The sequence below is a fragment of the Clinocottus analis genome, unplaced genomic scaffold (genome assembly GCF_023055335.1).
Source record: "Clinocottus analis isolate CAN_PGR_092001 unplaced genomic scaffold, fCliAna1.0.p SCAF_6, whole genome shotgun sequence".
NCBI lineage: Eukaryota > Metazoa > Chordata > Actinopteri > Perciformes > Cottidae > Clinocottus > Clinocottus analis.
Window position 1 is genome coordinate 21,072,901 of NW_027176218.1, and position 10,411 is coordinate 21,083,311.

A 10,411-nucleotide genomic window follows, 5' to 3' on the forward strand; every position below is an offset into this window, starting at 1 on the left:
GAAGATGTGAAGAGGAGTAATCTGTGGTTTGTTTTGCTCAGGTTTATTGAATTGTCTCCTAGAAAGCACAGTGAAGGGGATAATGGGACAAGGCAGCCCAGCCCAGGAAGACAGTAGCATAACAATACACGCCCATATATTACCCCATTAGAAAGCTCATAGTACCATATTACCCCACTAGAGAGCTCATAGTACCATATTACCCCACTATAGAGCTCATATTACCCCACTAGAGAGCTCATAGTACCATATTACCCCACTAGAGAGCTCATAGGACCATAGTACCCCATTAGAGAGCTCATAGGACCATAGTACCCCATTAGAGAGCTCATATTACCCCACTAGAGAGCTCATGGTGCCATATTGCCCCACTAGAGAGCTCATATATTACCCCACCAGAGAGTTCATAGTACTATATTATATTATTACATTATGCAGATGGAACACAATGTTTTATAACCATATGCACAGAACATTGGACCAATCAATAATTGTAAAAATAAAATAACCTTTTTGGCGCATTACTTTACAGTAAAATAACTTGTTTCTAAAATCAACAATCAGCTCCTTGGTTTTACTTTGAAGCGTATTTGACTGTTTTAATTCACTACTGAAATCTATTTCATCATCTCTTTTCCTTTTTTTCTCCTCTTCTTTCAGCCAACATCCTATATGTCCCCTCTCCTCCTCCTCTTTTCCTCAGCAGTAATGAACTGCCTGTCTTGCCCCTATGAATCTGTTCAGAGAGTTTGTGAATGATCGACTAACCCCTTTTCTGAATTATAGACTCCGAGGGGTCGCCCCGTGTCCCCAGGGGCCCATTGTTATGGCCTCTCTCAGCTGCACTTGACAGCCCATTGGTGGGTGTATGTTTGTGTGTGTCTGGCCTGTGTTTCCTCTCAGGTAGAAGAAGCCAGCAGATCCCACCCTACATGCCTCACTGGCTCTTTTATAGTCTCCCTCTCTGACTGAAAGGAGCCTGGATACTTAAATCCAACGGCTACCCTCTCCCACTAACTTCTCTTCTCACCATATTTTCCAGGGAAGTGAGCAGCACGGTCACACAGAGAGTGATTGTGAGATACTGAAAGAAGAAAAGGAAGAAAGGAACAGAGTGAGTGTGCAATAAAATAATAAGATGTAATGAAGCTTTGCTGTTGGGTAATTGGATGAATATTACAGCTGATTGGAATACAAAAGGTAAACATAAGGAAGATAGCAAACGCATTAGCATCAAAGTACTTGCAAGAATATACACTGACAAAATGCAGATGACTCATCCAACTTTGTTCCATTTTAGTATTGTTGTGAAGTCAATCGAGTACTGTTTCCTGTTCACTTCCTTTGAGGACATTAACCAGAAGACATGAAAGTGCAGACATTGAGATTGTTTGTCTCAACAGCCGACCACAGATCTGAACCATGTCCAGCTCTTTCAGATGAAGGATGACCCTCCTCTACCACAGCCGTTAGTCCATGTCAATGTGTCCTTGGACAAGCCCCTTAACCCCAGATTACTACTGCAGGCTGTTCCTACAGGGATGAATTATGAGTTACCTGCAGGAGCTACCGTGCAGGTAACACCTTGTCCTGTCATCAGAGTGTGAATGGGTGAACGATGACGTGTAGTGTTGAAGCGCTTTGAGTGGTCGGGAGACTAGAAATGCGCGACACAAGTTCAGTCTATTTACCGTTTAAGTAACCAACGACTCACAAGACAGGCAACGACTATCGATGACTATCCACTCGATAGTCTGTTCCATCATTTTAACCTTTTCTTTCCAACCTGACCTGTGGAATCTCAGCCAGGAGATCGCTGGAAAGAAACAAGAAGTCAATGTTGAAATATTTATATATTTGTCACGTAACTTGTGTACTTTGGTCGTGGTATTTTAATATTTTGAGCCTAACAATGATCTTCTCCTAAACCTAATCAAGTCATTTTGTTGCCCAAAGTGTTGTTTCCTGTGATATTTATAAAAATAAAATGAAAAAACATTTATTTTGAAAAGACTGTACGGCGGTAACAAGCGGAAACTGACACGTTTTTGTCGCTCGTGATTAGATACTCGAGAGCGAGACCAACAAATATTCTCATCCAGCTCAAGAAAAAAATGAAGAGAAAGAAAGGAAACAGAATTTGAGGGATTAAAGTTCAAATGTGTTCACTAATCTTTCATATTAATGCAATGCAGTACTACTATGTGTTTGATTTTAAAAGAATGATTCAACCACCTCTCCTTCACCAGACTCCCATGCCTTTTAACCAGGAGTTAATTAGCCTTTTCATTTTCCATGAATGGCTTAATTGATTAACGAGAAATGTTAATAGCTTCATCTGTAAACAGCCTCTCATTTGCTTTCAGTCCCCTCCTCTTCACCCCTTCTGTTATCCCTCTCACATTATAGTCCAGACGAGTTTTCCAACACTTTAAGTTCTGAACTCAGATAAAGAAAGGCGAGGCCTGTTCAGAATTTCTCAGGGTGTTTTAATTAAAAACCCAAGAAAGGAGCCTGGGTACTTATCGCTGGCACTCTTTTTCTACCTCTCACGTCACTCCACTTTGGTCTTTCCTCTTACACTCGCTCGTCCTGATCCACTTCTCCCATCATCCTTTCTTCGGAGTGGCAGAAGGAATGGCCCTATCCCTCCTTCAGGGATCCCTTGTGGCCTGTCAGCTCTCACAATAAGAGCCATTAAACACAATGAGAGTGAAAGACGGTGCTCTAATTTAAATCCCCTCCTCATGATGTAAAGAGGTAGAGACCTCTTTACATCATTATGGCATTAGACACTGATAGAGAAGGGTGAGAAGAGAAAGAGATGGATGAATGTGGGACTTCAAAGTCCTGCAGCAGCGGCAGCACTTGAAGGGAATAATCAGGCGGCCTCTGCCTCTGTGGCCTGTATGTATAGAGCTCAGCGTGGCTTAGCAGGGCTTCTGTGGCCTAATATAAAAACCGTCATCAAACTCGCCCCATTTTCACTCCCAAAGCATGAAATACCGCAGCTGGGTCAGCTGCTCCTCAGCATGTCGGCCTGTTTGAGTTGAGCGGCGGCCTCAAAAGTACACAAGAGGAGCCGACTGCAAAAGCGCGCCTGAAGTTTCACGGCTTGGAGTTGGTTTGACTCCAGTTGTCTCGACTTGTTGGCTGCAGCTGTGGAAGAAGTGATTATTGTGTGGAAATGGACATGCTGAATGCCATCTGTGGCGGTGTCAGTATACATTTTTATGTACTTTTACAAGATCATGTAAGTTCTGCAAGAAAACAAAATAATCTACAAAAAGCATGAAAATACATAATAAGTGTAATAATACGCAGAAGCAGCAGCAGTGATGGCAACAATGGCAACAACACTACAAATGAATGTCACTAAAGGATATGTTTATTTTAAAACAAACCCATACAGGGTGTTGAACACAGCCTGTAAAAGGTTTTACAAATACTAACACGTGTCACTGCTTTAGCTTAGAGTTAAGCCTTTTTGTAATTGTAATAGTACAGGAACTGACAGGAATTGTGAGGGTCCAGCATATAAATGCATATAACTGGGAGAGCAGGTAAAGGTGGATTTTATGCACCCAATATTTACAATGACCTGCCTCTTGTGAGCCAATATCCAGAAGTTTGTGTTATAACAAATTATTTAAGATGAGGGGTCAAGCAATGCATAATCTTGTTCATGGGAGACAGACAACAACAGGAACATTGTGATAATCAGGGTGTGGCTTAGCTGAAGTAAAGTTGCTGGTTTTGAGCGTTTCTTCACTCGATTATTATTGTTGTTCAGCATTGTGTGCGTATATTCATGTTAGTCGCTCTTATAAAGTTACAAAGCAATCCATTCACTAAGGAAGTTATGAGAGCTGCTGCTCTACCTGCCACCATCTTGAGATTTCTTGAGGAAATCAAATCAAAAGTGACAAATTGACCAGGCCACTTTTCTGAAGCAGGTGTGCTGCAGAAGCTCACTTTTGGGAGGGATGGCACTCAATAAATAAATATAAAGTGAGCTACGCAACTTATTTTAACAAGGTGTTAATAAAAGAACTGGGAAACATCACCTTGACTTGGGCCTGTTGCGGTTATGACTGGTTCCAGCTGGTTCCAGCTGGTTCCAGCTGGTTCCAGCCAACACAATACATAGATATACAGTAGCCTATGAACAGTGTGTATACACTACGAACACAGTAAAATGTGCAAATACAGTATGAAATAGGTAGAAGTTCATATAAACATTGTGGAATAATGCTGAAAAATGGAAGAGTGAATAAATAATCAAAGTCCTGATTTACAGGTTTTGCTGAGCCAATTGGACCATTTCATCAACAGCACCTAGTAAAAAAGGTTTCGTGTGTATTCATCGTTTACAAATACAAACTGGGATGGATCTGGATAGATAAATAGGACTTAAACCAGCTTAGTGCGATACCATTAATGCCAATATACTGGTCTAGTCTCTGCAACAGCATGTCATGGTCAATGGTGTCGAATGCAGCACTATAAGGTCCAATAAGACAGTAGAGACAAGTCCCAATTCTGAGGCATCTAAAAGGTCATTAGCTATCGTCCACAGTGCTGTCTGTGTGCTATGATGCGTTATGAAGGCTGACTGGAAGTGGTGCATGGCCTGTTAGTGAAGACACACTGGTCATATCCATCAAAATGATGAGCTAACGATAAAACCTCATCAAAAGATCGTTGAGATGCGATCTTTGAGACAGGTAGATGGCAGATGCAGAAATTGATGAAGGTCGATAGGAGGAAAGCTAAATATATGTCAGGTTTTATAGCAGTTTCTATGGTTTCTGTATTTAAGTCGCCAGACGAGCCGAGATTCTTCTCACCTGTTCGAACGCCTTATCCTTTCAAATGATTTGATGTTTGCTTCAATTACCAGATTGTAGGGTTATATAATCTGCCTTTGTTTTATTTTCTTGTTTTGAGAGAGGCTACGTGCTACAGGTTCACTGTCATTTGCAGTGAGCCTGCAAAAACTACAAAAATCTTTTGGGAGGGACTAAAGTATCACAGCAGTAAAACACAGTAAAAAACACAGTAAAAATGACCTTGTTAAAACATATAGCATATATTGTCAATCAATTCTATTTTACACCTTTAGCCTTACTTCAGTCCAACCCATCACCAAAACATGTTCTCTTAGTTTTGGGAATTTAGGGCCAATAGACATCGTTTATAAAAAAGTATATCCTGTAAATAAAATAAATACCAATTAATGAATTTGACTTTATCTTATTTTTGACTATTTGACTTATTACAGAGTGGTAGATGTCAAAGTTTAGTGAGGACGCTGTTTTCAGGTGATCGTTTTCCCCTGAAGAGCTTCTGTCTAGGACAACCAGCATGCTCTCATTGTTTGCCAGCATATAGTTTTGTTCCATAGCTAGCTGGATATTTTTATACCATATTTCCCTGGTTTACTCGGTATGACATGAATGTCATAACCATATTAACCTTGTCTAATTATTTCAAGGTCCAGATTGTAAAATGTGTGTAATTATTAGAGAATGTGAATGTGTATCGGCGCGTCTCCTGGATAATTTACCAATTTATATAACAGTCCGAACTATATTTCAAAGTTGGCGAGAAATAGTATGAAGTCGCGGTCTATTTGAAAGTGTTTGTAATTTCCCAAGTCAACGACTTCATTGTGGATGTTGTCATGTAAAAAATCGGACTGAAAGGTTGAGTTAAGTGCTGCCGAATGAGTTTTGAACCGTGCTTTGCTGAAATGTGTTGTGGATTAGACTTAAGATGTTTAACAAATCGTCCTTTTTAATGTGCTCCTCCTTCTCTGGGGAAACAGAGACGAGAGAATTAAGTCCAAATGGAATTAGTCACGTAGGATTCCTCTTCATTCCTTTCTTACTCTTTTCCATGAGAAAGGCATCAATTATCTCGATGCAAAAACATGGACAAATGGACGGATGGGAGAAGGGAAGGATAGAAGGAGGAGGGTTCTTACGTTTATGATGGGAATGATAATTTGAGAAGAGTGTTGCACTATCAGACACATGGTGAAGTGGATCAGGCTGGTCCAGCTAGAAGGCTTTTCATGATCTGCACTCTATCGCAGGGATTAGAGAAGTAGGAGGGCAGGCCACACACAATACACACACCACTTTCTCTCCCTCTCTTTCACAAACACACACAAAGACACACACACACATAACATCTTTGTGTGTAGTCAAAAGTGTAGTCTTAATAGTCAATCCTTTCTCCAGCTTACAAACATAAACATGCACGGACATGTTACACGGCTGAAGTAGAAGAAAGTAATTTTAGGGGAATCTTTACGTCCTTTTCCCAAAAGAGTGGTGAGATCGATCATTTCAGCTGGCAAAATGTATTAAAAATACATTTAAAATCTCAAATTTTGTCTGAGGGTTGAATAAGCAGTCAGTCACAGTCTGGAGCAACAATACACCCGACCACAGTGAGAGGCTGTCGTTCCAAAAATAACAGGGCTTATATTTTGCATTAGATTGCGTTAAAGTTAGACGCACTGACATGTTGCACTTGACTTTGACACGCATTAGAGCATAGAAGCACCTGGACCTGAGAGGCAGGGATTTACACACAGCTTTACTTCTCCTTTCTCCAGACCCCCATGAAATTACCCTTTAACCGAGGGATCACTCACTGTGTGTGTGTGTGCGTGTGTGTGTGTGTGTGTGTGTGTGTGTGTGTGTGTGTGTGTGTGTGTGTGTGTGTGTGTTCATGCTGGTAATGCCCATGGTAAATTGATACTATTACTGTCTGGTTGTGGAAAAGGCAGAACTAATGGTGTTGAGTGTATCTGACACCATATTGATTTGCATGAGTTGACACATCTTTTTCTTTCTTTCATTATTTCGAGACTTTTTCTTTCTACTATGTCATTCCCCCAGACTCACTACAACCACCACCACCCATCTCTCCTGTCTCTCAGGCCTAGCCATGTATGACAGATATGGTTGATTGTGAGTAGATCAGAGCAGATCATTGAGGTGAATGGCTTCAGTGAAACCTCTCATTCAGCTCCGAGTCAAAGCTTTCAAAGGGGCCTTGATATGGAAGAAATGGGGATATCCTCCTGGCTGTTCCTTTATTATTGTGTGCGTGTGTGTGTGTGTGTGTGTGTGTGTGTGTGTGTGTGTGTGTGTGTGTGTGTGTTGCGTGGGTTGCTGACTTCAGTCCATGTGAAATTATCAAACAAAGCTGAAATAGGAAGTAGAGTGAATAGCACTCATGCTGTGCACCATGACCATAATCTGGTGTGTGCGTGTGTGTGTCTGTGTGTGTGCGTGTGCACTCGCGCTGTATGAGTAGCCTGTATGGCTTGACACAGTTTGCAAACAGGAAATGTTTTTATCCTTTTCTTTATGAGCAATTTTGAATTCAGCCTTTTGAATTTCTTTCAATGATAACATGCTCTTTTGCTTGTACTATCAAAGGTGATTTTAGTCAGTCTGCTTGGACCATGAAAAGTACTTGTCTTTCTCAGAATTAATATTTAAATGAGTCATTTCAGCCTGAATATATTAATTCACTGAGAAAATGCACTTTACAAGCCAAGACCACAAGACCCTTCGGTTCTTTGCCCGTAAAGACACTCCTGCTGCTAGAAAATAATATGCACCTAGAGATAGTGTTAGGAACGTGTTTCTCCATTGTAAAAACTTTTACAAACATTTGTCAAAGTATCAAGTCCATTTACCAACTGAATGATGAACCTAATGTTTTATGTTTCTTTTGATTGTTCAACAGTCTGTCCTATTTCCACTATCTTGTTCTAGAGGCAGTTTGAAGTTTTGCAAACTGATGGCAATGAAAACAACACTGGATTAGAATACATATCTGTCTGTTTGCATACCATGACATAAAACTGTGTGCTTGAATATGTACTTGAAAACGAAATATTAAGGATTGTTATTTGCAAAAAATACAAAATTATGGATGTGAAAATGTGAGCTATGCAAACACTACCAACTACTGAATCCAATTCTTATCAACAAATTCTTAACTAACAGTTGTGATGAAGTGGTTAAGGTGTTGGACTTGAAATCCAATGGGATCTCCACGCGTAGGTTTAAACCCAACTCCAATGCTAATAAAAGGCGTTGGACCTCATGGTGTTCCCACGGATGTTTGAATCTTGGTCACAATTTTCAAAGACTAAAGCTTTGATAAAACAAAACAGGTAATCTTACCTACAACTTGTATTGAATATACAATGACACAAAACCTCCAAAGACGACCTTCAAAGTTGTCTTGACTTTGGCGGTCCCTGTGGACAGCAGTGGTACTGACACATACAAACAGCTGTGATGGCCGAGTGGTGAAAGCGTTGGACTCGAAATCCAATGGGGTTTCCCCGCGTAGGTTCAAACCCTACTCACAGCGTTCTGGTAAAGACAGAACATTGTCAGGTCATCATTAAAAGGCATTGGACCCCAAAGTCTTCCCATGCATGTTTAATTTTATTTTCAAAGACTAAAGCTTTGATGAAACAAAACAAGTTATCTTAGCTACAACTTGTATTGAATACACAATTATACTAAACCTCCAACTACGACCTTCAACTTTGTCTAGACTTTGGCGGTCCCTGTGGACAACAGTAGTATTGACAAATACAAATAGTTGTGATGGCCGAGTGGTTAAGGCGTTGGACTCGAAATCCAATGGGATTTCCCCGCGTAGGTTCAAACCCTACTCACAGCTATCAGAAGCAAATGTGAAGATCGTCATCATAAAAAGGCATTGGACCCCATGGTCTTCCCAAGCATGTTTTAATCTTGCTCACAATTTTCAAAGACTAAAGCTTTAAAGAAACAAAACAAGTAATCTTACCTACCACCTGTGTTAAATAGTCAATTAAACTTAAACCTCCAACAACGACCTTCAAGTTTGTCTTGACTTTGACGGTCCCTGTGGACAACAGTGGTACTGATACAACAGTTGTGATGGCCGAGTGGTGAAGGCGTTGGACTCGAAATCCAATGGGGTCTCCCCGCGTAGGTTCAAACCCTACTCACAGCGTGTCTGGCAAAGATGAAATGTTGTCGTCCTTTATACTTCTAACTTACGAGCTATCAGACGCAAATGTGGAGGTCATCATTAAAAGTCCAAGTAATCTTACCTAAACACTCATTTATACTTAAACCTCAAACAACGACCGTCAAGTTTGTCTTAACTTTGGCGGTCGCTGTGGACAACAGTGGTACTGATACGACAGCTGTGATGGCCGAGTGGTTAAGGCGTTGGACTCGAAATCCAATGGATGTGAGTAAGGTTCAAACCCTACTCACAGCGTGTCTGGCAAACACAGTAAGTCGTTGTCCTTTACACTTCTAGCTTACGAGCCATCAGACGCAACTGTGCAGCTCTTCATCATGAAAAGGCATTAGACCCCATGGTCTTCCAATTCATGTTTGACTCTTGCTCACAATTTTCAAACAAAACAAGTAATCTTACCTAAAACCTCCAAAGTCTTGACTTTGGAGGTTCCTGTGGACAACAGTAGTATTGACAAATACAAATAGTTGTGATGGCCGAGTGGTTAAGGCGTTGGACTTGAAATCCAATGGGGTTTCCCCGCGTAGGTTTGAACCCTACTCACAGTGTTCTGGTAAAGACAGAACATTTTCTGGTCATCAGGCATTGGACCCCATGGTCTTCCCATGCATGTTTAATGTTTGATTTTATTTTCAAAGACTAAAGCTTTGATGAAACAAAACAAGTTATCTTAGCTACAACTTTTTGAATACACAATTATACAATTATACTAAACCTCTTGTTGTTGTGATGGCCGAGTGGTTAAGGAGTTGGACTCGAAATCCAATGGGGTTTCCCCGCGTAGGTTCAAACCCTACTCACAGCGTGTCTGGTAAAGCCAGTAAGTCGTTGTCCTTTATACTTCTAACTTACGATCTATCAGACGCAAATGTGCAGCTCGTCATCATTAAAAGGCATTAGACCCCATGGTCTTCCCAGGCATGTTTGAATCTTGCTCACAATTTTCAAAGACTAAAGCTTTGATGAAACAAAACAAGTTATCTTACCTACCACCTGTATTAAATACTTTATTATACTTAAACCTCAAACAAGAAACTTCAAGTTAATCTTGACTTTGGCGGTCCCTGTGGACAACAGTGGTACTAACATGTACTGACAGCTGTGATGGCCGAGTGGTTAAGGCGTTGGACTCGAAATCCAATGGGGTCTCCCTGCGTAGGTTCAAACCCTACTCACAGCGTGTCTGGTAAAGACGGAACATTGTTGTCCTTTATACTTCTAACTTATGAGCTATCAGACGCAAATGTGGAGGTCATCATTAAAAGGTATTGGACCCCATGGTCTTCCCGTGCATGTTTGACTCTTGCTCACAATTTTCAAAGACTAAAGG

General features: G+C 40.8%; 7 non-coding genes across 7 annotated transcripts; all 7 read left to right on the forward strand.

The window, feature by feature from the left end:
- Nucleotides 1-8,327: 8,327 nt before the first annotated feature.
- On the forward strand, nucleotides 8,328-8,409 carry trnas-cga (transfer RNA serine (anticodon CGA)). Its single transcript has one exon. It is a non-coding gene; the product is annotated as a tRNA-Ser (tRNA).
- Nucleotides 8,410-8,645: 236 nt separating this feature from the next.
- trnas-cga (transfer RNA serine (anticodon CGA)) lies at nucleotides 8,646-8,727 on the forward strand. The gene has a single exon. It is a non-coding gene; the product is annotated as a tRNA-Ser (tRNA).
- A 236-nt stretch (nucleotides 8,728-8,963) lies between these two features.
- Nucleotides 8,964-9,045, forward strand: trnas-cga (transfer RNA serine (anticodon CGA)). Its single transcript has one exon. It is a non-coding gene; the product is annotated as a tRNA-Ser (tRNA).
- A 195-nt stretch (nucleotides 9,046-9,240) lies between these two features.
- On the forward strand, nucleotides 9,241-9,318 carry trnas-cga (transfer RNA serine (anticodon CGA)). Its single transcript has one exon. It is a non-coding gene; the product is annotated as a tRNA-Ser (tRNA).
- Nucleotides 9,319-9,547: 229 nt separating this feature from the next.
- On the forward strand, nucleotides 9,548-9,629 carry trnas-uga (transfer RNA serine (anticodon UGA)). Its single transcript has one exon. It is a non-coding gene; the product is annotated as a tRNA-Ser (tRNA).
- A 175-nt stretch (nucleotides 9,630-9,804) lies between these two features.
- On the forward strand, nucleotides 9,805-9,886 carry trnas-cga (transfer RNA serine (anticodon CGA)). The gene has a single exon. It is a non-coding gene; the product is annotated as a tRNA-Ser (tRNA).
- Nucleotides 9,887-10,179: 293 nt separating this feature from the next.
- trnas-cga (transfer RNA serine (anticodon CGA)) lies at nucleotides 10,180-10,261 on the forward strand. The gene has a single exon. It is a non-coding gene; the product is annotated as a tRNA-Ser (tRNA).
- The last annotated feature ends 150 nt before the right edge of the window (nucleotides 10,262-10,411 follow it).